Genomic DNA, 21,087 nt, shown 5'->3' with positions numbered 1-21,087 from the left:
CAATGGTGTAGACAACGTACATTATGCGTTTTACAATTCTTCTTCACACGAATACTTAGTAAATTTACAGATTTTGTATACAATTTGACACACACTTTTCTAACATTAAGACCATATGTTTATATTGGTGGAAATAACCGCTTTGATGGTTCTTCAATCACGTCCAGACACATGGTGCCTTGCATGCACGCATTCATTCACCATGCTCCACGTGGCCTCTTACGATTTCTGACGAAGGAGAAATTCCCTCCTTTATTTGAATTTTGAATCTTTGATCGAAAACCGTTTTTAACCGCTTCTCTAAAGAACTGCTCCAAAGACTCAACTGTAAGCTTGATCTTTATCCAACTTGCCAAGTCATCTCACTTCCAGCTGGTCGAATACTACTTCTTGGTTGAAACCAGTTGTGCATATTTTCCAATTTTGGTAATTTTGGATGGGCGTCGAAAATATGAGCTAACACCATGTTCCCCTATTTTTCCTCCCACGAAGGAGAAAGCTCCACATGACATTTTAGGTTTTTGGAACATTATAAATAGTCTTCAAACTTCATTTTTCAAACCATCCAAGCTTAGCACACTCTTAAGCAATTAAATTACCAATCAAAAGTTTTAACTCGTCACATCGAGGGGTTATAGCACCAGAGAGTATTGAGTTTGTACAAAGTTTGGAGCACTTTATTTTCCCGCATTTTAATCTTGCCTCTATTTACATTCCTTTACAAGTCTTCAGTAAATTACTCTGTATCTGATTCAAGCCTCCGTTTGGAGCAGGTTTTTATCATATGTCGCATTTTATTACTGCTTTATTTATTTACTCGCACTTTATTTATCTTGCCTCGCACTACTTCTTTTATTTACAAGTCTTATTTATTGTATTGTATTGTTTCAAAATACTTTTCCGCAATGTATATTTCTAAGTTTCAAACTTATGGTTTCATTTTGTCGTAAGCATGTCCAGCTAATTTATTGAGGATAGGATGTGAGGACCGTCACTTGACGGTACTCTAACTATTGCTTCTTTAGGATTTCGATTATGGGTTGTTTTACTTTTAATACAATCCTTCTGAATTTAATTTAATCGGTCACTACGAAAGTAGAGTCGTGAAAACGTCGCGTAAGATCAAAGGTCGTCTGACATTAAAGAATAAGATTGGTTTGTTTTTTATTAATGAATACCGCGAAAGCACTTTGTTAATTAACTAGGAAAGTATAATATTTCTAGAAGGAAGTTTTAAAACTATTTTCGAATGCATTTGTAGGTTTAGGATCCGGTTACCAGAGAAAAATCCTATAACCCTTTTAAGTTAAATTTTCAATCAAAATTACTTTTCAGCCAAGTGAAGAATCTAATTTCTTAAAAATAGGATTTACTACTTTAACGCATTAAGTGTCGGTCACACGTGATAGTGGATGATATAGATTAGAGAGATAAATCCAGTTCTAAAAACACGAAAGCGACAGTTCCTATTCAATTACATTATTTTCAAAGTTGAAAATATTGCCCCGTATAGCGATCCTATTTAGAAGCAATCAAGAGTATTGTTGTTTGATGAGAGCCACATCCCGATATTATTTGCCTGAATTTATTAAAGTTATTTAATTTCATCTGACCTTTGTTTAATTGATTCTCCTTAAATAAACACCGTAGTAACTAGAAACGATAGATTGACAATTAGGTCTCTGTGGGATCAATATCTTTTAAAACTACGTGGTAGATTGTACACTTGCAGTTAGTTATTCCGATAGACTCATAATCTCGCGAACAAGTTTTTGGCGCCGTAGTCGGGGACCAATACCGTCAAATTTCGTAACATGTTGTTACACCGTCTAGATTAAGGCAACCCTCTCCGGTCAATGAGAAGAACTCACAGCACCGGAACTTTAGAAGATCCAATAGCTAAACCAGAAAAGTATGTAAGAGCTCGACTTTTGCTCTAACGAATCAAAAGAGCAATGACAGAAGACCAAAACCATAGCCCACTCAAAGAGTTCACCCTATCCTCAAATGAAGAGCCTCATTCAAGCATTATCAACCCAACTATTACAACTAACAACTTTTAATTGAAGCTTGGTTTGTTGCAAATCATGCAACATAACCGATTCATTAGTCTCCTAATAGAGAACCCAAACCAACACCTAAAAGTATTTGTTCAACTAGTCGACACACTTAAATACAATAACATTGCTCCTGAGGTGATACGTCTATGTTTTTTCCTTTTCTCCCTCAGAGACAGAGCACGATCATGGTTGGATTTCATCCAGCTAATTCCATCACTACTTTGAATGACCTGAAGAAAGTATTCCTTGCTAGATATTTTCTACCTAGTAAGACCACCGTCCTATGTAACCAAATTACCAGATTCACTCAACAGGACAATGAGTCCCTTTTCGACGCTTGGGAAAGGTACAAAGAGCTATTAAGAGCTTGTTCACATCATGTATTAGAACAATGGCTAATCATCCACCCCTTATATAATGGACTTCTTTACAACACAAAGATTACTATCGATGCTGCCGTTGGTGGTGCGCTAATGAACAAACGTTATCCCGAGGCATGAACACTCATTAAGATCATGGCTCAAAACCTTTACCAAGAGGTTACAGAGCGCGTACAAGTAGAGAAGAAAGAGACTAAAGGAGGTATATACGAGGTTAGCAACTTCAACCATATGAACGCCAAAATGGACGCCCTAACCCAGAAAGTCGAAAGCTTAGTCATAAAGCTTACAACTACCATAGCTATAGTGCAACCCGAATTCGAAATCTGTGGAACACAAGGACATGTGACTGCCGAGTGCACTCTACTAACTGAAACAAACCCAGACCAGGCCAACTATACCTAAGGAAACCCCTATTCAAACACTTATAACCCTGGATGGAGGAATCACCCAAACTTCTCTAACAAGAACAATAACCTTATTTTTTTCCAAAACTTTGCTCCTCAAAGACCAGCATGTTTCTAAGCCCAAAGACCCTCACAACTGATACAAACTACACCTCAGAAGTCAAACCTTGAGAAGATTATGGATGATTTTATCACGAGTCAAGCTCGACAAAATAAAGAATTCATGAATCAGAACATCCATATTAATGAACTAATTTCACAATTAGGAAAAAAGTTGATTTTATGGTGACCCACAACAAGATGCTTAAAACTCAAATCTCTCAAGTAGCACAACAACAAGTCGCTCAGACTACACTAGAAGGATTTTACCCTAGACAACCTCAACCTAACCCCAAAGTCCATGCTAATGTTATTTCAATGCAAAGCGGAATTCAATACAATGGGCCTAAAATTCCATAACCACCAAAAGAAAATGTTGTGACTACTCTAGAAAAACAAAAGGAGGAACCCACAGAACCTGAAAAACAAAGAGAGAAGGATATTAATGATAACCAAGAAAATTAAACATATGTATCGCTGTCACCCTACATACCACTGATTCCATATCCACAAAGGCTTAAACAGACTAAACAAGACACCCAATACAAGAAGTTCGTGAAAGTAATTGAGAAACTTCACATCGAGATACCTTTCACTGAAGCCATTACCCAAATACCATCATATGCCAAATTCCTAAAATACATCTTAATAAATAAGCGCAAGCTCGATGACCCAAAACCCTTAGAATGCAATGCAATTGCTGAAAACAAATTAGCCAAAAAAATAGAAAGATCCTAGATGCTTTTTGATACCATGTGTTCTAGGAAGGCATGTCATAGACAAAGCATTATTGGACTTAGGAGCAAGTGTAGGTTTGATGCCTTTAGTAGTTTGTGAAAGGCTAGACCTAGGAGGCATACAACCAACTAGGATGTCCCTTCAACTGGATGGTCGATCGGTTAAGTACCTAATAGGTATATTAGAAGATATCCCAATTAGAATCGGATAACTCTATATCCCTACTGACTTTGTCATAATGGATATTAAATAGGACGAAGAAATCCATATCCTTCTAGGCAGACCATTCTTATCAACTGCTGGAGCCATGATAGATGTAAAAAGAGGTAAGATGACTTTCGAAGTAGGTGACGAGAAGGTAGAGTTTATCCTATCCAAATTTCTGAAAGTACCCTCCATGGATGACTCTTGTTGTGTAATAGATATCATTGATGAATGCATAAGAGAATTAGATAAGGAGGAGCACATCTAAATAATAAAACTACCTTCGATGCCCATAATAAAAGATAATGGATTTAAGTCAGTTACACCTTACATTGACGATAAACTTAACGAATTCTTAGCACTTACCCCTGACCATATGTCGAGCGTTAAGAAACCCACAATAGAGCTTAAGGAACTGCCTAAGAACTTGAGATACGAGTATCTTGATGAAGAACTCAACCATCTAGTTATAGTAAATGCCAACCTTAACAGAGGCGAAATTGATCAACTCTTAGAGGTATTAAGAAGATATCCTATAAATATAGGCTATACCATCTCTGACTTGAAAGGAATAAGTCCCTTTGTGTGCGTGCATCAGATTATGCTAAAGGAAGATTCTAAACCTTCTAGAGAACACCAAAGAAGGATAAATCCTATAATGAGTGATGTAGTCAAAAAGAGAAGTATTAAGACATCTAGATGCATAAATTATCTACAAAATCTCTGACAATACATGGGTTATTCTTGTGCATGTAGTACCAAAGAAAGGGGGTGTCACGGTCGTACAAAATGAAAAAGAAGATCGATAGAAAAACGTATAGACAACAAATGGTGCATGTGCATAGATTATAGAAGGCTAAACAAAGTAACCCGAAAGGATCATTTCCCACATTTGTTTATTGACCAAATGCTAGAATATTTAGCTAGACACTCTTACTTATATTACTTAGATGGATACTCCGGATTTTTCCAAATCCTCATCCATCCAGATGACAAAGAAAAAACAACTTTCACGTGTCCATACCACACTTTAGCTTATCGACGAATGCCAATCGGATTGTGTAACGCTCCTGCAACCTTCCAACGATGCAGGATGTCCATATTTGCAGACTTCCTGGATGAAATCATGGAGGTTTTCCTGGATAACTTCTCGGTATATGGGTCCAGTTTTAAAAATTGTCTGGATAACTTAGAGAGAACCCTAGAAAGATTCGTACAAGTTAATCTGGTGCTAAACTGGGATAAATGCCATTTCATGGTAACAAAAGGAATAGTCCTAGGACACATAGTGTCAAATACGGGAATTAAGGTCGATAGAGCTAAAATAGAGATAATAGAGAACCTCCAAGCACCCAAAACAATTAGAGAAATCCAAGGTTTCCTTGGACACGCCGACTTTTACCGACGCTTCATTAAATATTTCTCCAAGATAACTAAACCTTTAACAGCTCTTCTAATGAAAGACGTCGAATTCACCTTTGACGAAAAATGTCTTGAGGCGTTTAATCTTCTTAAGAAAGCACTAGTCTCAGCACCTATTAGGCAACCTCCCGATTGGAACCACCCCTTCGAGATTATGTGCGATGTTAGTGATTTCATTGTAGGCTCTGTCTTAGGACAACGAAAGGATAAAAGATTACATGTGATCTACTATGCTACAAGAACCTTAGATGCAACCCGACTAAATTACGCAACAATAAAGAAGGGAATCCTATATGTGGTATTTGTAATAGAAAAATACTGATCCTACTTAGTTGGAGCTAAAGTCATCGTATATACAGATCATGCTGCCATACGATACTTGTTGAGCAAAAAAGACGCAAAACCTAGACTGCTTCGCTGGATCCTTTTATTATAATAATTTAATTTAGAGATCCGCGATAAGAAAGGGACTGAGAACGTGGTAGTTGATCACTTCTCCAAGTTAGAGTACCTGAAACCTGACCATATCCCTATCAATGATGACTTTGCATATAACAAGCTGATAGCATCAGTCGACAATTGGATAAGTCACGAAGAAGCCTTAGATGAGGTAGCACTAAAAATTGAATTTTCCCGTGTTGTGACCAGTGTACCTTGGTACGCTGACTTCGTAAACTTCCTCGCGACTAATATATTACCTCAGGGATTAACGTACCAACAGAGGAAAAAGTTCTTCCACGACGTGAAACATTTCTATTGGGACGAACCCCTCTTCAAGAGGGGAGCATACGAGATTTTTCATCATTGTGTTCCTGGAGAGGAGGCACCAAATATCATAACTCATTTCCACTATTCCCCTTATGGCGGACATGCCAACACATCCAAAACCTGCGCTAAAATTCTCCAAGCAGGCCTTTATTGGCCAACTTTATGGCGTGATGTGCATACCTTCATAATTAAATGCGACTGACGCCAACGCACTGGAAACATATCAAGGCGCGATGAGATGCCCTAAAGAATATTCAAGAAGTAGAAATCTTTGGCATCTAGGGTATCGATTTTATGGGTTCATTCCCATCATCTATGGGAAACAAGTATATACTCGTTGTTGTCGACTACGTATCAAAATAGATATAGGCCATCGCCTCACCTACCAATGACACACGAGTAATAATTAGGATGTTTAAGAACTACATATTCCCTAGGTTCGGAACACCTCGCCTAGTTATAAGCGATAGTGGATCTCATTTTATTTCAAGAATATTTTAAAAACTCTTGAACAAATATGGCGTGAGACATAGAGTAGCTACACCCTATCATCCATAAACCAATGGAAAAGTAGAAGTATTGAATCGAGAAATAAAACAAATTCTAGAAAAAATTGTCTCACTTTTCAAGAAAGATTGGTCCTCTAGACTTCAAGACGCATTATGGGCTTATAGGACTACCTATAAAACCCCTATATGAACAACACCCTTCAATTTAGTCTATGGGAAGTCGTGTCACTTACCCTTCGAACTAGAACATAAAGCCTATTCGGCCATTAAGGCCCTAAACATGGACTATTTAGAAGTTGGAAACAAACAGCTGTTAGATATCCAGGAATTAGAAGAACTCTGACGCGATGCCTATGAAAATGCTATAATCTACAAAGAGAGAACCAAAGCATGGCATGACAAGCGTATCGCAAGGAAGGAATTTCGTGTAGGGGGCATAGTACTTTTATTCAAATCTAGATTACGCATATTTCCTAGTAAACTACGTTCCAAATGGACCGCATTGTTCGAGGTAACAAGAGTCATGCCCTCTGGTGCAATTGAGATTAAGAGCCAATCAGCTGACCCATTCATGGTTAATGGAAAAAGATTGAAACATTACACCAACAATGATATACCTACCTATTATTCTCGTCATGACTTAATCGAACCACCATTTGCAACACAAACATCCTGATTACACCATTGTCGAGCTATCGACACTAAACAAAGTGATGCGTGGGAGGCAACCCACGGTTTTATTATCATTTATTTTATTTATTGTAGTTTTTTTTCTTTTCGGTGATTTATTTTACTCCTTCTAACAAAACTAACTTTTAATTGATTACGTTACAGGCCTAACTCAGACTAATTTTTCACACTAATGATTTAGAGATGGAAGGTACTAATAACATGCAAGTTATTTTCAAAAACGAGGCTCAAAGAAGACACTATGAAGTCTTGGCTACAAGAACCATTTCACTAACCAGATACCCTGACTTCCCTGGCTTAATAGCTTTAGGCCTCTATGACAGTGTGAAGTACATGTTCAACCAGCTCAGTTGGGACCGTCTATCTTTCCATAAACACCCAACCTACAAAAATATGACATTGAAATTCCTTAGCTCCTACCGATACAACCCTAATGTAGGAATAAACTGTGTCCATGGCTTTGCTACCTTCCAACTCTTTTGAAAGGAATACCGACTAACACATAATGAGTTAGCCAGACTTTTAGCCTTCCAATATGATCCCCAAGCCTACACCAAAGTCCCAGTAGGTGATAATATGCAATGAGAACTCAATTTTTTTTGGGGAAACATTACTAAAGATTACCCACCTGATTATGAAAGAATGAATACCCCTCTAATCCAAAACCTTGCCATAAGGTATTTCCAGATGGTTGCGGCTGAGACATTCTTTGGAAAGGCTGAAAATATCGGACCTGTCAGTAAAGAAGAGGTTTTTCTAATATTCAGTATTTTTCAATATCGTTCTATACACTCTGTTGCTTTCTTAATTGCAAATTTATCCAAAATAACCGCCCAAACTGTCGAGAATATTTATGTCGACGGTATGGTCACCCATATCGCGATAGCTTTAGGCATTCGTAACCAAGTCGTGCATCTTGAACCTTTTTGTGGTTATAACCTGATCAACATTGAGCATTGCCTAAATAGAGGATTAGTGAGGCAAGAAGGACCCAATACTTTAAAGATTCTAGTCCTTCGAAAACCAATACACCAATTCACTATCCCAAACCTGAACAGGACGAACGTACATAATATGGACAACTGGAGATACCTTTTAGGAACTCAAGCAGAGTACCAATCATCTGATACTGAAGAAACCCCCCCGTCACCTCTGGCTGAACCCATTAATCATGACCCATTTACTACTAAACTTACTGCCATAAAAACTGATATGTCAACTCTGAATAACATTCTAAATCACTTCATGGATTCTATGAAGGAACAAATGGACCACATTTTTCAAGATTTCTACTTCATCCGCAGATCTCTAGGCATTGAGGACAATGCTTAGTTCTTGTGTGGGAGGAAATTAATTTCAATTTACTTTACTTTTATTCCGCAGCTATTTTACTCGTACACTTTTGGGATTTTGTTCATTTTTCTAATCATTAATGCATATCTTGATTATTATTTCCCCTGTTTTCTTTTCCCTATTTTCTAGATAAATTTACTATTTTAGTCATTGCATGTGTTGTGCTATCAAGTCTTTATGCGTGGTTTTTGCTAGTTATTAATTCTTCCATCTCATGAGCCATACAATATTTTTTCTTTTTAAGAAAACAAGTGTTATTTGAAATTTCATGGCTATTAGACTAGTTACAAATAGGTTATAAAGACTTGGGAAAACCCCAAAAATATCAGTATCGTCTTAACATTGTAAGTATCCTAATTATAGAGATCAAATTAGATACTTATTGTGCCACAGCCTTGAAATCTTGCCCCTAAATAAATCTTTGAGTAGTTTATCGTAGCAGTCAGCACCATCTAGATTACCATCGAGTAAGCAGACCGATGCAAATAGGTGAATGATCCCACGGTAAAAAGAAATAAAAGAGAAGTAAAAATCTGGAGAAGTAAGAAAAAGAAAAAAAGGAATCTGAATTCTAAGTTAAGTGACCCTCACCCGGTCATTTAGCCTAACACCTGTGAAACCTATAAGAATATCGCATATTCATCCGAATTTTTAACATAATATGGATCATGGTCACTAACAAGTCCGGCTACCGTGTGTGAACAACTAACTGGCTTAATGTGATTGCGCCTGAATGAAAAAGGATGAACCATGGGAAGAGTAAGTTAGGCCTGGGCATAATGACATAATGCAAATTGGTTTGTATAGAGAGGAGATTTATGACCACAAACGCACAATATGTCACTATGATACCCTTAGTTTGCGAGTTAGTACCTATCGATATGACCTTGAATGATTAGAGTCTTTATCCTTGAACAGTTACAAAGGAAACAATGTTTTCTTCTTCATAAATGTTTGCTTGAGGGAAAGCAAAGGTTAAAGTATCGGGGTGTTTGATAACAAAAAATTACACTGTTATTTCAACTCGTTTTGTACATCTTTTGCTATCGTTTTATCTCTATTTCCAATGTCATGTGGGTACTTTGTCTTAATTTCAGGTATTCAACCATATTGGGACCGTGTGCGAAGAAAGGAAATAATTCGGATGCAAAATAATGATAAAATGGAAATTTGAACTCAAGGCTACCTACATGGCATTCGCCATGGGGAAGGCCATATTAGAAATGACGTTCTCCCACTCACCAACGGGTGGATTGACCCACTCTTCCACACGTTGGTAAGATGGCATTCGCCACCTTCACACAGAGTTCATCATCCTTTGTGAAAGCCAGCGGTTAGAAAATGGACTCACTTGGTCTTCCACTCCTCCCATGTTCCTCTATTTTTCCTCCCACAAAATAAGAAAGCTTCACATGACATTTTAGGTCTTTAGAACATTATAAATAGGCTTCAAACTTCATTTTCAAACCATCCGAGCTTAGCACAATCTTAATCACTTAAATTACCAATCAAAAGTTATAACTCGTCACATTGAGGGGTTATAGTACCAGAGAGTATTGAGTTTGTACGAAGTTTGGAGCAATTTATTTTCCCGCATTTTAATCTTACCGCTATTTACATTCCTTTATAAGTCTTCAACAATTTAATTTGTATCAGATTCAAGCCTCCGTTTGGAGCAGGTTTTTATCATATTTCGCATTTTATTACCGCTTTATTTATTTACTCTCACTTTATTTATCTTGCCTCGCACTATTTCTTTTATTTCCAAGTCTTATTTATCGCATCGTATTATTTTAAAATACTTTTCCGCAATGTCTATTTCTAAGTTTCAAACTTATGGTTTCATCTTTGTCGTAAGCATGTCCAACTAATTTATTGATGCTGGGATGTGAGGACCGTCACTTGACGGCACTCTAACTATTTCTTCTTTAGGATTTTGATTGTGGGTTGTTTTGGTTTTAATACATTCTTTCTAAATTTAATTTAATCAGTCACTACGAATGTAGAGCCGTGAAAACATCGGGTAAGATCGAAAGCCGTCTGACATTAAAGAATAAGATTGGTTTGTTTTTTATTAATGAATACCGCGAAAGAACTTTGTTAATTAACTAAGAAAGTCTAATATTTCTAGAAGGAGGTTTTAAAACTATTTGCGGATGCGTTTGTAGGTTTAGGATCCGGTTACCAGAGCAAAAGCCTGGAACCCTTTTAAGTTAAATTTTCCAATCAAAATAACTTTTCATCCAAGTAAAGAATCTAATTTCTTAAAAATAGGATTTACTACTTTAACGCATTAAGTGTCGGTCACACGTGACAGTGAACTGTATAGATGAGAGAGTCAAATCTTGTTTTGAATACGTGAAAGCGATAGTTCCTATTCAATTTCATTCTTTTCAAAGTAGAAAATATTACCCCGTGCAGCGATCCTATTTAGAAGCAACCAAGAGTGCTATTGTTTCATGAGAGCCACATCCCGGTCTGATTTGCCTGAATTTATTAAAGTTATTTAATTTCATCTCAACTTTGTTTAATTGATTCGCCTTATTTAACATTGTAGCAACTAGAAACGATAGATTGACAGTTAGGTCTCTGTGGGATCGATATCTTTTAAAACTATGCAATAGATTATACACTTGCAGATAGTTACTCCGATAGACTCATAATCTCGCGAACAATACGCACCAACAATAGTTAATTACCAAATAATTATGAATTTTATACCCAACATGAATCATATTCACACTATATAACATCACCAAACAGCAACACCATATCATTTACATGTTCACGTACAAGACTCGATCATGTTAAATCCTCTCAACATTGATTCCTCATTAAGTAGTCCCAAGGATTCACATAACTAATTGGTACATTTCACAACATACATTCCTACATTGAACATATGTCTAAACATCAATTATTTCATAAGGCATTACTATGAAGCTGCTCTACACGTTATCTCTTAAACGCTTCCAATGGCACCTCATTTAAACCTACGAAACTAAAGTTATGGCCTAAATCATCGGGTAATGCAACATAATTCAAAACATAAAATTTTCAAGTTTTGGCCAGCATCAATTGATTGACATCAAATATGTTTATATGTTGCCTTTCCATAAAATCACTTATAGAGGCCATGCAGTCGATTAATTCCAAATGACAATCAATTGCCATTGTTATTTTTTTCAAAATTTGTACGCGTGCAATCGATTGACACTAGTTATTTTTCCAGAAAATCCCAGTTTTACATATGATCTTCCACTTCCTTCTTCACTAACTCTCATTCCTCATTCAAAATTTTATTTTCACAATTAATTACCCCGTAATATGAATTACACAATACATAACATCATCACCACAATCAAATATATTTATAGTGCACATATCAATCATGGATCATGACAATTTGACATACAATTAAATCATCACTTTCACCAACATTCATACTCATGATCAAAGCTTCAAATATTCATCAATCGAAGAAAATTTCATATCCAAAAACACTATGAATCATGCATGGATTCAGTGACAATAATCATGTAATCAACATAATCAATAATCAAACTTCATATTTTAACACCACAACGACACATCAACATAGAAATTACACAATCCTAATGAGAGTAAGGACTTCTCATCTCCACCCTTTCATGCTATAGGCCCACATAGAAATCTCTTTCTCCCCCTTTACCTTAGGTTCCTTCCAAAAATTCAGATTTGGATCAAGTTTCTTCCTCCCTCTTCAAGCCCTAGTCTTGCCTTTTTTCTCCCAAAATCTATACTCACGTACTAACAACTATAGTTTTCACTAACTTCTTTTGTTCTAAACCTAATTATTCCAGCTCTATAATAATTAGATTTTTCCTCACCTCATATTATCTTTTCTCTCTCCTTATTCCCTCTATTTTCTCTTTATGCTAAAATAGGCCCAACTCCATTATTTCTTCTTTATTTAATTAATTAAATCAAAATAACTATAATTCTAATTATTTTAATTATTCTAATTCTTCTATTCCTTCCTCCACCCTACCAAGGCTCTCATTACACCTCATTTATGCCTCACATCTATATATACAACTCAACATACATATTCATTTAAAAGCACATCAAATACCAAATAACTAAATAAAATATGAATAATTTGATTAATTAAATTAATCAAATTTTTGGGTGTTATAAATATCTTTCTCTTCTTCTTCTACTTCTTCTACTTCGGCACGAAGAATCAACTTCCTTACTATCTTTGTAAGAGCTTATTTAACAGAAGATGATGTTGTCTTTTGAGGAGTTTTCCATGTGGCTCCACTTCTAGTCTTGGTAGGCATTACGACAATAGAAGAGACCACTTCCTTTACCTCCTTTTGAATAGATGTAGAATTCTTCTCCTTCTGAGAAGAAAATGTAGATTCCATTGCAAATGGAGTTTTTAGGGTTTTAAAGGGTTTAATGAAAGAATGGGTTGTTTTTCAGAGAAGGCTTTAGAACTAAAGTGAGATTTGTAAAATGTGAGACATGTGCAAAATATGAAACGATTAAGTGATTTTAGTGAAAAGATCTTTTTATTTTGATTAAAGCAAAAAAATAATGACAAATGGGCATCAGACACAATATTCAAAACAATTTCATAATTACCCAACAATTATTACCCATTAGCTACTGTCCACTATAGAAAACTTATTAAATACATGTCACTTAAGTGGTACAATGGTTAGAAGGAAGATAAAAATATTTTCCACTTAAATTCTATTAGAGACAAATAAGCAGATTCTAATCATTAGAGGTTGAGATGCTTCAGAAGTTACTATTCATCAGAGGCTGAGACCGACTCTAATCATAATGACTTTTGTTCATCATCAGACTATGATCCCTCATTCAAGAGCAAATATTATTCTTTTACAAAATGCATGTTCATATTCTCTTTAATAAAATCAATTCTTTCAATAACTAAAGATTTAGTAAATATATCATCCAATTGATGACCAGTATCAGTGAATTGTATATCTATTATACCTCTCTGAACATAATCTCTAATAAAATATGTTTAATTTCAATGTGCTTAGTTCTTGAATGTTGAATATGATTTTTTGCCAAACATATAGCAACAATATTATCCAAAAAATTGGAATACTGATTCTACTTATTTGATAATCTTCTAACTAATATTTCATCCAAAGTAGTTGTGTGTGACACTTAGCAACTGAGATGTAATCTGCTTTTGTTATGGACAAAGCAATAGTTGCTTGTCTTTTACTAGCCTGGGATATTAGGTTTTCACCTATAAATTAACAATTTCCACTAATGGATTTTCGCTCAATTCTATCCCAACATAGTCAGCATCACAAAATCCAACTAGCTTGTAATTTAGAGATTTTAATAAAGAAGTCATAAATTAGTAGTTCCCTTCATATACCTACAAATTACCTTAACAAAAGTTATGTGAGTTTCTCTAGGATCTGACTGGAATCTTGAACATATACATATGTTGAATAAAATATATGGCCTAGAAGTTGTTAGGTAAAGTAAAGAATCAATCATACCTCTGTACAGCTTCTTACACATTTTTGTGTTACTTTTCTCTTTTCTCAGATTGCAGGTTAGATTCATTTGAGTAGTCATGATCTTGTAGTCATCTACCTCGAATTTCTTCAAAAGCTCGTGTGTACTTTAATTTATGAACATAGACTTCATTATTGCATTGGTTGATTTGAATTCCAAGGAAAAACTTCATCTCTCACATCATATTCATTTCAAACTCAGCTTACACTGACTCGGAAAATGCTTTGCACAAAGTAGCATCAGTAGAACAAAAATATCATCAACATGCACTTGGAAAATTAAGATGTCATTTCTCAAATTCTTTCTGAATAGTAGTTATACCTCGAAAAACGAGAACACGACCTTGCGAAGCGCAATAGTACGCTCGCGGGATGGCCTGAACAGAGTTGCCACCGAACTATATTTATTCCCAAAGAGGAAAAGGAAGAATATCGATAAAACCCAAATAGAACGACAATGATATTTGTCGTCGCAACCAAATAAGGGTTTGAGAGTCAGTTAAGGGGAAAGTGTAAGCACCCCTCATGTCCATTGTGCTCAACGGGAACCGTCTAGTTAATTTCGATTTGAATGTTAGCTTATGTTAGTTTTCGATCTTCTACTAATTTGGGATAGAAAAAGAGATAAGAGAAATGTTTTTGGAGTTTTTTTAATGCGTGAAGTACTTAAAAAATATTTTTATTATTAGGTGGAAGAAAGGAACTAAACCTAATTTTTTTATTAATGGTCTTGACAAGATTTTGCAATCCTGCTCCAATGTATCTCGAGGTGCAATAGAGAATTCAAGTCTTACGTAGTTCTGGATAGAAAATGTTTGTTTATTGGTCGATTTTAGCGAAAGTTATTTTGTATTGATCGACGGAAAACATTGTTTTACCCAAAACAGGTGAGGAGCGGGCATTTGTATCACATTGAATGGATTTCTAGGTAGCAACATTCACGAGAAAATGCCATTCATCTCAACTCAATGATTATGGATGAAGCATTGCTTTGCATCATCTTAACACAAAATGTATTTCGTTTGTAAAAAAAATTTAAGATTGCACGGTGGCGAAAAAAAGAGTTTGATTGGTTGGATGTATTCTATAGGTGAATGGAAAATGTTTGATGGGAACGAGAACTAAGCCTCAGGATTAAACAATCGGGATTCCAGCGGAATGCTAGATTCCAATGGTATTTTTTCATTTGAATTAATTACGAAAATCGTTTGATGGACAATGAACGCTTGATAAGAATCAATTGCTCAGAGAGTTACGCCAGAATGCTAGATCCCAGCGGTCCTTATTTGTCTAAGTTAATTTAAGTGTTTTAAGAACAAAAGAAAAGAATGAACGGTTAACCCAAAATGCGTGGCTCGGGACCGATCATTCGAGGGTTCCCACCAGAATGTTATAATCCAACGGTCCTATTCTTTCATGTTTGTTAAGAAAAGATTTGATACTTGATTTTAAAAAATAGTTTGAAAAAAATTAAAAGTGAGATTCTTAAATAAGTTTCAATATTAATGAAAGATTTATCTTAATTATGCGTCCATTGTCTTGTTAACATATCCAAAGTCTAGGCAAAATAAAATTGGTGTTTAACCTAGAATGTCAATCAATCACACCAACGAGCAATGATCAAACAAGTCATTATCTACTCAAGACTAAATTAGAAGAAATCAAAAGACAATGTAATAAACCTAACTAGACAAACCTCGAAAATTCTCTCTTTTTTTTCTAATTTTTTTTATAAAAAATATTTATGAACAAAAAATGAATAATAATAAAAAAATAGGTTCTGTAAAATAAAACAAAGTATTTTTTGTTTTCTCCTCTTTTTTTTAAATACAAGGTTATATAAAAATTAAAATTGATTATACAACCTAAAAAATATAATTAAAACTAAGACAAAAAAAGATAAAACATTGAAGCTATGGGACAAAGGGTGGGGTGTGGATTCATGGATGGAGGTAAGGCAAGGCATGAAAGCCCAAACTAACAGCCCTACTGGGTGCACGAACCTTAGGGCGGGTCAGACCCCTAAACTCGGTTCAGTCTTAAAGCCAATGGGAGAAGAAAAAACCCTAAAGAAATTTCACAGCCATTTCAAAAAATTTCATAAACACGATCGAGTCATCCCCCTCGATACTTCTCCTTTCTCCTTCTAATACCTCACACATTCTCAGTGAAAAAATGAAAACAACAATCACAATGAAAAAAAGACTCACTCTTAAATCGCTCCCTCTCTCGATCTGAGAAACCACTCAAAATCTTTAAACAACGGTGACCAAACGCGTGAAACAAAAGGGGTTTTCACAATAATAAGTGATGGTCCGTGAAGAAAATCAACAACAAACAATATTCAGAAGCCGAATCGAAACAACAAAATGATGAAAACGCGAACAAACTCATAAGAAGCAAACAAATCACCACATCAAAGGAAACATAAATCCAACAATGATTACACATCAAGCAATGATAATACATCAAGTCAAAATAGCCATGTCAACAAGTATGAAAACGAGGATTTAAAACAGAAAGAATGAAGAAAAAGTAACACTGGCTACCACACAGCGGAAACTCGGCGACGATTTATGAGTAAGTAACTCTTCTCTTTTTACAAATCTATGCTCCTATGTCTTTCCTTATTTGTTTCTGTTTTGGCTTATGATTTCATACTTGCGTAAGTTGTTGCAGTTGTGTATCACCTTTTTTTTTAAGCGTGCACTTTTTGGAATGATTTTTGTGAATTTAATAGTAGTATGTATGTTGGAGTATGGTCACTCTGATATGGTGTAGGAAAGTGATTATTTTTTGACTCTTATGTCCTCTCATCTGGGTTGTTTTTGCTAATGAGTTTAGTATGAAAGTCAGTCTGCCTCATTTTTTATGTGAATATCGTGCTTTAAAGTATGATTTTGATTTCTTTAAAACTTTGATGGATGTCCCCCCTTCTTCTTTTATGCCTACATCTCTTTTATGCTAAGAAATTAGGGTTTGTGTGGTGGTTTGATAAACAAGTGAATGTATTTGGAAGTTCTTTCGAAGAGATAGAAAAATGCTTTAGTATTTTGGTATAAGTATATTGATGCTTCTCAAATTGATAACCTGCTTCACTTTTGTTTTTTTAGTTTGTCTTTATTCTAGTATTGTGTTAACTTGTTGTTGTACATGTTTGGTGTAGGGCCAAATTTGTGGTTTGAGGAAGAAAACTCATGGGGCCTCACATATAGCCAAGTTTAAAATAAAATAAAAAAGACGACAAGCTTCAATGGGTCCCCCACATGGAATATTTTGTTATTTTGTTTAATGTAAAATAAATGTATTATTATATGAGAATTTTTATAAATAGTGTAGTAAAAAAATATTTTATACAAAATAAAATCATGATATAAATGAGAATATTTAAATCTAATATTTTTACTTCCCAATTCAAAAATTGCAAAACAAAACACACTACATTTATTTACAAATCATAAAAGAAAATTTGTTAAAAACCTAGCAACAAAAATTAAAACAAAATAAATCCAAATAAAATCCTAATTTAATTGAATTTGAAATACAAAGAAGGTATAGTTAGAGGACACTTGATGCAATTCTCATATGGATGTATGATAAAAATATCACATGAAAAAAATGGTATAAGTGTGTGCATGAGTGAATCACAAAACATATAATGTTTTTTAACCATTAAAAAATTAACTTATGCATGGAAATAAAACCTTAATGACCAAATGAAATGGTCATAAAAGATTATATCCAACAAGTAGATGCAGATGAATTAAGTGGTTGCAAAAGAACTGAAATGCAGATTAACCTAGTGTTAATGAATGTATGCAGCAATGTGGTTCTAATTAAAAATCAACTAGACAATTTAAAGAAAGATCATCATCAAAACATCAAGTCATCATTCTATTAAGAGCTAAGTGAAATTCAAACAAAACATGTTGATTATAGCAATATAATGGATAGAGAAATTCAGAGGTTGGTTAGGACAAACAAATTAAACAAGGTGGCCAAGAGTTCTCGACTTTTAAACCTAATTTAAACCTATATGACCAAATAAAATGGTCATAAGAAAATAAATTAAATAATGGGATACAGATGAACAAAATAATTGTATACAGATGAACATCAATGATGAATGCCGATGAATTAGGTGGGGGGAAATTTAGGATATGACAATAGTGTAGTGTCAACTTGCCCTTTTTGAAAACCATTTTCTAATAGAAAATTACTCGGTCTCTCATACCAATCTTTGTGAGCTTGTTTGAGACCATAAAGTGATTTCTTAAGTTTGGTAACATGATTTGGGTGAACTGAATCCTCAAACCCAAGAGGTTGTTTGACATACACTTCTGAAGAAATGACACCATTTAAAAATGCACTTTTAACATCCATTTAATATAAAATGATATTATGATCAATATCATAATAGATGAGTAATATGATTGCCTCTAGCCTTACAATAGGTGCAAAGGCTTCCAATAAATATATACCTTCTTGCTGACTATAACCTTGAGCTACAACTCTAGCTTTATTTCTTACTATTTCTCCTTTCTCATTAAGCTTGTCTCTGAATACCCATTTTGTTAGTAGTTTTCTTTTGATGATGTTTGGGTACCATATTCTAAACATCATTCCTTTGAAACACTTCTTTCATTGCTATAATCCAGCCATCATCAAACAAGGCTTCATCACTAAAAGTAGGTTCAATCATGGAGATAAGTCCTAGCATTGATTGTTCTTCTCTGAATGCAGATCTTGATCTTAGAGGACTATATTTGTTTCCAATGATTTTCTCCTTTGGATGTGAAGATTTATACTTGAAAGTCTTTCTAGATTTAGTTGATTCATGTGAGTCGTCATGAGCTTCTTTAGAACTTGCTTATTCTGGATGATCTATAGGAGTTAGATTAGCTTATGGACCCCACCTTCTAGACCACCATCTTTTGGACCATCAACTTCTAGAGTGTTTTCAGATACATGAAAATTTGAAACCTTTCAACTAGCTCTAACATTTTATTGTCAGACTCATTGTCATCAAATTTGATGTGTATTAACTCTTCAACCATTTTGGTTTTATAGTTATACACTCTGTATGCCCTTGAGTGTTTAGAATATCCTAAGAAGATATACCCTTCTGAGCTTTGGCAACAAATTTCTTTAGATATACTTTATTGTTCAATGTGTAATAAGCACATCCAAATTGAAGAAAATAAGAAATGCTTGGTTGTCTTCCTTTAAATAGCTCATATGAATTTTTGTTTAGAATGGATCTAATATAGATTCTATTATGAACATAACATGTTGTGTTCACAGCTTCTTCCCATAAGTAGTTAGGTACATTATTTGCATGAATCATGGTTCTAGCAATTTCTTGTAAAGATTTGTTCGTTCTCTCTACAACTCCATTTTTCCATGGAGTTTTAGGAGAAGAGAACTCATGGATAGTTCCATGTTTTTCACAAAATATTTCAAATGGCTCTTTTTCAAATTCTCCTTCATGATGACTTCTGATTTTTAAAATCTTAGATTCCTTTTCAGTTTGTACTTGTATATAGAAGATGTTGAACACATCATATGATTCATCTCTAGTTCTAAGGAATTTCACCCAAGTTCATCTGTTATAGTCATCAACTATGACCAATCCATATTTCTTCCCATTGATTGATGTAGTGCCAACTGGACCAAATAAATCAATGTGAAGCAGTTCTAAGGGTCTCAAAGTAGAGACAATGTTCTTTTATTTAAAAGAAGTTTTGTTAATTTTTCCTACTTGGCATGCTCCACAAAGAACATCCGAGTGATAATTCAGTTCTGGAAATCCTTTAACAAGTTTTAACTTGCTATGTTTAGAAATTAATATCCAATTATCATGACCTAACCTTTTATGCCAGGGCCATTTTTTTATCACTCGCTGATAGAAGGAAAAGTACCTTCTACTCATCCAGCTCATAGAAATAATTTTATGAACATTTCCTTTTCTCCTACCTTTGAACACTATACTTTTTCATATTCATTCATGATTATACAGTTGTTCTTATTAAATATAACTTCATAACCACTATCACAAAATTGACTTATGTTATGTAGGTTATGTTTTTGTACATCTACTAACTAAACATTATTAATAAAGATAGAGGAGTTACCAATAGTACTCGTACTAATGATCTTTCCTTTCTGGTTTCCTCCAAGTCCCATAGTTCCTCCCTCTTTTAGAGTTAGGGTTTGGACCATATGATTTTCTCCTGTCATATGTGTCATGCCTTGGAAAAAGAGAACACGACGCTCACAAAGCATAATCGCATGCTCGCTGAATAAACTTAACAGAGTCGCCACTAAAATTTAATTATTCTTAAAAAGGAAAGGGGAAATATCGATAAAACCCAAGAAAGAATGACAATGATATTGATCGTCGCAACTAAATCAGGGTCCGGGAGTCGATTATGCAATGGGAAGGTATTAGCACCCCTCACGTCCATTGTACTCAACTAGAACCATTTAGTTAATTGTGTGTGTTAGTGTTGCCTTATAAATGTTAGGCATCTCGAGTTACTAAAAGGGAAAATGATAGGACAAAAAGGTTTATTTTTTATTAGGGTGCGAAAGAGAAAATGTTTTTGGATTTTCTACTAATGTGCCTGACAAGATTTCAAAATCCTACTCCTACGTATCTCTGGGTGCAATGGAGAACTTAAGGCTACGTAGTTCTGGATAGAAAATGTTTATTTTTTGGTCGATTTTAGTGAAAGATACTTTGTGTTAGTTGAAGAAAAGACATTGTTTGCTACCCAAGACAAGTGGAGAAGGGAATGTTTGCATGACGACCGAATGGATTTCCAAATCAACATTCGTTGGGAACTCTCTAGCTTACTCACATATTCAAATGGACGAAACATTGCTTTTACCTTTCGTTT

At 34.8% G+C, this 21,087-nt stretch overlaps 1 long non-coding RNA gene across 1 annotated transcript; it reads left to right on the top strand.

The window, feature by feature from the left end:
• The first annotated feature begins 16,142 nt into the window (after positions 1–16,142).
• LOC127085139 (uncharacterized) lies at positions 16,143–17,582 on the top strand. Its single transcript, XR_007788958.1, has 2 exons — positions 16,143–16,765; positions 17,352–17,582. It is a non-coding gene; the product is annotated as an uncharacterized LOC127085139 (long non-coding RNA).
• Positions 17,583–21,087: the final 3,505 nt, after the last annotated feature.

The sequence above is a fragment of the Lathyrus oleraceus genome, chromosome 5 (assembly GCF_024323335.1).
Source record: "Lathyrus oleraceus cultivar Zhongwan6 chromosome 5, CAAS_Psat_ZW6_1.0, whole genome shotgun sequence".
NCBI classification, from domain to species: Eukaryota; Viridiplantae; Streptophyta; class Magnoliopsida; order Fabales; family Fabaceae; genus Lathyrus; species Lathyrus oleraceus.
Note: the sequence above shows the minus strand (reverse complement) of the source record. Positions and strands in the feature narration are given on the sequence as shown.